This window comes from Vidua macroura, chromosome 1 (genome assembly GCF_024509145.1).
Source record: "Vidua macroura isolate BioBank_ID:100142 chromosome 1, ASM2450914v1, whole genome shotgun sequence".
NCBI lineage: Eukaryota > Metazoa > Chordata > Aves > Passeriformes > Viduidae > Vidua > Vidua macroura.
The window spans coordinates 8,593,566-8,599,701 of record NC_071571.1 but is presented as its reverse complement, the minus strand read 5'-3'; positions in this window follow the sequence as shown (position 1 = coordinate 8,599,701).

Here is a 6,136-nt window from a genome sequence, read left to right as displayed (position 1 = left end):
AAAGTTCGGGGTGATCTTTTCAGTGTCATATAGGTTGTGGCCAAAACTGGCATAACTGCAATACTTGAGGACTATATTCTTTAATTTTATGACCTCATTTTTAATTTTCCTCATGTACTGCCCATCTTTCAACTCCTGTTGTAAGTGAGAGAGGGTCCTAAAGATGGCATTCTCATTTCCAGCTTTGGTGGGTTCCCAGCCTGCTGGCCTCTTGGTACAAGGAATGAAATGGCTTAATGTAGATGAACGTCTAAAGGTCCAAAACTACTGAGGTGCTGGGGCAAAGTTGTGGAGGGATTCCAGAGTGTTGGGTTTTTTCCAGTCTTGTTTTTCATAATGCCATCCTCTGGAAGGAAGTGAGACTGCAAATTTGTTGGGAAAGTGGTTGTAAAGCTGCACATGTTGATTGCTTGAGACATTGGCAAAGACAAAATCCTTGGATGCACTGGACAATCTGCTGCCATTTGTTGTTCTTCATTATATGGCCCAGTTTCCACCCTGAACTTTGTAACTGAACTTTATCCAATCATGCTTAAACTTTCCTGCCTGATTCTCATTCTACTGGGATAATTTGCAGTATTCCTTTCTAACCATGACCATGGAGAGGGGGGATAGCAGACAGAGGCAATAAAAGGCACAAGAAGGACAAAATGTACAGCTTTCATTGCTAGTGGGCCTGGTGGGTGCAACAGACAGAAGGCTCACCAAGCCCTGCAAGGGGATGGTCCTGTGATTCAGGAGGATGAGGTACACACACCCTCTGCCCCAACAGGTTTCAGTGGGTCCAGCTGTGCTTCTTATTTCCTCTACAGTCAAATTTTCCACTCAGTCTGTGTGGGCAGATGTGCAGAGACTCATCACTTGGCTGAATTTGTGGACATTTTCACAAGAACAACAGAATATTGATGCTATGGCAACTGCTGTGCCATGTTTCCAAATCTTGATCTGACTCATGGAGTAGCATCTCCACCAAGCAGCTGTAAAAGGTATTTTTTACTTAAAATGTAATAGGTGGGGGGAGGAGGGAATGGGGAAAGAAATGTATTTATCCTCCCAGCCTTGAGAAAGAGCAGAATACTTCTAGGTCAACATTTCCCAAAGATTTCAGCCTTAGCACTTCTCAAGTCTCTCAGCCCAAATCATTACAGTTTGGGGAAGATGTGAACTCCTGTAAAGATGATATTTTAGTGGGAAGTCTGAGACAGCCTTGTCTAAGAGCAGTGCCCACTGTAGATAGTATCTCCTCTGCCATAAACCATAGCCTTCTGCTGGTGAGAAAGTTTTGTTCATTGCTTTTGTAGTGCCTCCTAACCACCTTAGAAACACCTATTTTGATTAAATCCAGTCCTTGCACAGATAAATTCTGTTTCCTCTGGCATCATCAAAAGCATTTTTATGTTTGTTTTTTTGTTTTAAATCCAAATGTGATGCCTGTATTGTTTGAGGCTATTGCTAGAGAATGAGTTCCCTGAAAATGGTTGTAATAATAGAAACAAAAGTTGAATTTCTAAATTGAAGACTGCCCATTTTTCTTGTTCTTGTTTGACACTGTAACTAACCAGTGTGCTTCACTTCCAAATGTGTTTACCTGGAAATTTTGCTTATATTCACAGTTGTGCTCTTAGCACTTCCAGTGATAGAATTTTCTTGTAGGTCAAATTAATGTCATTCTTCCTTACTGTTCTCTAGAAGGTGGTCTTCCTCTCCAACTGCTAAGGAATTAGGATTTTATTGTTAAGGATATTTTTACTGTGGCATGTCTCTTAAGTAAAAAAAAAGAAAAATTCTTGTATTTAGATGGTTGTTTAAGTAAAGTGATATAATACTCCTAAACCTAGTGCTAAAGGAAAATGTTTGACTTGCTGTTGATTTGTTAATTCTGTCATTGAAAGAGTATTTTAAGTAGTGGTCTGTACCAGAACAAAACAGGTTCAGAAAAAGTTTTTCTTATGCTCACTGAGAAGGTTAAGTGTGGCTGGAGATTTTTCTTTGTGTGTAAATATTAAGATGTGTATGTGTTTTTTCTACTGCTCTGACTCTCTTAAAGAGAGTGTTGCTGAGCACTGAGACCTAAGCAGCCAGGAGAGACTAAACAGATGAAACTGTCCTCCTTCATCAGGAGGAGCTTTCTTGCCAAGTTTTCCAGCACATAATGTGTTTTGTTTTATTAGTTTTTACTGTTGTAAAAATCTCTTTAACCTGCTTTTATGCTGGTTACAATAAGGAAGCTAAATGCTTTCCTGGTTTGTTCAGATCACTTGTAAAATTATTGGTGCCAAACTTAATATGGCTCCATCTTTATTTTAATTACTGCTAAGCTCTTCTGCCATGCTGTGTGCTCTTATTTTATGTTACATCCAGTTTGAGTGAAACTGCCCTTGAATTGATCCTTTTGGTGATCTGCCAATCACTTCACTTTGCCTACACTTCTCCATATGCAAGGGCCTTCTTTCTTTGATATCCTCCCTGTTCAATCAACAGCCCTTCCCAGTTCCTGGGATGTTTAACTTTTAGATTTGGCTATCAAAAGACTTTAAATCTCAGGCAAATTACATGCAAGTATGTTTATTATAGATGTTTATAGATGTTTATCACATCCGCACTATTTTTTCCATTCTGTGTCTCAATTATTTCTGATTGCATCCCACTGATTTTGTTTCTTCTTCAGCCCACCAGTAAAGAAGATCCCCTATTTTTAAGGATTTTCATTATTTTTATATGGTATTCTTGTGTTAAAAGCATTTGAGCATTCTTTCCAAGAGGGATGAAAAAGGAGGCATTACAGAAGGAAAGACTTTCATGGGAGAAGGAACCTGAGGAATGAAAGAAGAAAAGAGAAAGCAGAAATTGTATTGATTTCCCACATAAATATGATTTATAACTAAAGCTCCATGTGGAAGGAGTCTTTGGTCCTTCATTACATAGTAAATGCAATGTAATATCCGTTTTTCCAGGTCAGAGTACCATATCTAAAGTATACCTGTGAAGTATTTATTTATCTGGTATCAATGCATTTGAATTCAGGCTTAATCACCAAAGTGACCTAGAATATTTTGTTGATGATGATCCAAAACCTGAAGGAGGGCAAGTCTTCTCAGTCTGAGTCACTTAGATAACACAAGAAAATCAAAAGCCATGGGTATTCAGAGGGCAGAGCACCTACAGGGTGAAATGGAACAGTGCAAAAGTGAGCGTTCCCCTTCTGATAAATCTTTATGAAGAATCACTTTGCAAACGAATCAAAACCAATGGGAAAAATATTTTGGAGAAAACAAATTGGAAAATCTTGTGTTTCTTCATGTGGTTTAGTGTGTTCATTAATTACCTTGCCATGTTCAGTCAGGAGGAACCAGGAGACATATGCAAGTGTGATTGTTCCTTATTTGCACTAAGGCCCTACATAAGAACCAGGACTTAAAATTCCAAATTTCACTGATTTGCTGTTTCTTTGATGCTAAAGGCAGACTGATTGGGAGCTACTAAAATATGCCCCATTCAGTAAATAGTCTAGGAAATTCCAGTTTCTCCTGCTTATGGAAGCTTAGTCTTGGTCTAAAGACCACCTGAGGTCATTCTGTGTTGCATTATCTCTCAGTGCCTTTATCCAGGGAATTCCAGGAAGTCATTTATCTCATGGTACAATAGCCTTTGGTCAACAGCTTGTACCCTTTGTGCAAAAAGTAGATAATGGCCAGTACTAATGATATTGTCCTGGGAGTATGGGCTGTAAATCCCTTCCAGGAGGTCTGGCAAATACTTGGGTATTTGGCATGAAGAGCATCCCAGCAAACTCCATTCAGGCCAGGTTGTGGATGGCTTTGTGCATGGCAGTGACTGTGTGTAGATACTGTGGCAATGCACATTATTTTGAGCAGCAAACTCCATTAGTTCACCAGCATAAACTCCACTCATTTTGGTTAATGACCACATTTCTCTAGTGTGCAGAAGTGTGGTGGAGAAGATTTTCCATGGTACATTAGCAATTCCATCGCTATTCTTGAATGGTAATCAAGGACAGCTGACACCCTCTCTTTGTGAATAGAATTTCATAATGCTGATGTTATCAGGTGGCTGCTTAATTCCTCATCTGTCACCTTCAGCCTTATCCTACTGCTGGCAGAATAAATACACACCCTCCCTTAGGAAGCATTTTTGGAGCAGTCAAAGAATTTTCTCATTTCCCATTTTTATTTGCCCACTATCATTCTTTAAAGAGCCTGTTGATGTCATGGTGGTATCATCCACATAATGAAAGAACACAGCTGAGATTTGATGTTGAGAAGTATGGAGTGGTTTTATGCTCACTTTTCCTTGTTCTTACTTTATCTAAAACCCCAAACCAGTTCAGTTTCTGTTAGTTTTTATTTATGTTTGTAGACCCATTGGGAATTACTTTCCTGGGGGTGTCATTCTCAGCTGAAGGAGTTGGGGAGGAAAATGCTGTGTGCTGCACTGCACTATCCCTTCCCTCTTCTCCAAAGCTTTATGTTAAAAAAGCCCTGGAGAGGCATAGTATGGATCTGGGCATGGAGAACCTTGTTTCACACAGTCTAATCTCCACTTATCTGATGCTTTCTGTTGCTTTAGATTTCTTGAAAGCTCAAAGAGTTGCAGTTCAACTTCAGATGGACTTCAGGCTGTAAGAATCTGGACCATGAGACCTTAGGAGCTGAAGAATGACCACCAGAGTGTTTCCTAGAGATGTTGGTATGAATAGTCAGGAGTAAAGAGGCTGGTTTTTTTCTTTTTTTTTTTTTGGTTAATAACTTGAGGCATGTAAAATACTTGAATAGTAAGATAGTAAAGCACTTGATATCGTCTTGTGACTTTAGATTGGAATGGCCACCTTAGAAGAAAAGCTCTGTACTCCTTCAGACTTGGGGATGTTACAGGTATATCCTACTAACACAGTCTGCTCTTTATCAGATCTTTGTGCCACTGTGTTCCTGTTTATCTGCTGTCATGAAACTCTTAAATGAATTGAATGAACTGGAAGCCACCTCTGAATAACATACCAATTTTCCTTGAGTATCCAAATCTAAGACTCCATGGATGGGAAAATGCTTTTTTATGTTGTCACTAGGAAGTGGTAAAAATCTGTGCAGTAGAAGAACTAGGGTACAGTGTTTCATGTACAGTAGTTACATTCTTTAATGAAATACCAAAAAAAAAAAAAAAAAAAGTTTTTGCAACCTGCCCAGCACCTTTAGATGGATTTTTTTTTTTTTTTTTTTTTTTTTTTTTGGGGGGTAATAAATATTTTCTATATCCAACCTTTAAGCAATTACATGATGTTACATAATATTATAATTTTATTGGCAGCCCTAAAACTTTTCTGTTCTGGGAAGAAACTTCCCAGACCATATTCCCACAAGAAGTAAGTTTTAATATGTATCTCCCTGATCCTTTTTTTCTTCTGTTCAAAGAAAACGTCAGCTCTCTTTACAATTGGCCAGGAAGCATTTGCAAGAGGTTAAGTGATACTACAAATATTCCTTAATTGAGTTTAGATGCATTCCATGCATTTTTACACCAGCATCAAAGAAAACATCTTTCCAAAGATAGGCAGCTTCTTCTCATATTTCAAAAAATCATCACATATTTTCATCAAGCTTTCAGGAAAGAAAGCTGCTGGACTGCAGTGTTGTCATAATAAAAAAGAAAGGTGCACCCAGAGGTTCTGTGATCCAGAGGTGACAAGTGCTGAGCAAACAGCCCGTGAAGACATCTTCCTACCTGACAGCATCCGTCTCCGTCCGTTAGTGCTCTTGTACGGGCTCAGATATGTTTGATCAACTTTCAGATGATTATCCTGGCAGGAGCAGGTGAAAGCAGTCATGATACTTTGATTCAGAGTAAAGTACAAGGCAGTCTGAAGGGACCTTTCATTAGCAGTTGATACTCTGTTGACAGTGAGATTCGTATGAGGAAGCTGGGATGAAAGCAGTTTTCCATTTCCCTCCTTTCTGAGAGAGGCTTGGTTAGGGTAGAGTGTGTAAGGAACTTCTGCTCTCTGACTTAGATATTAACACATCTGGTATTCAGATTTATTGCTGCAAGATATGAGTCTGGTTTGTCTGCACCTGATATTTCCAATTAAGTGACAGGGTTATTATTTCAACTGGGTTTAGGTTTC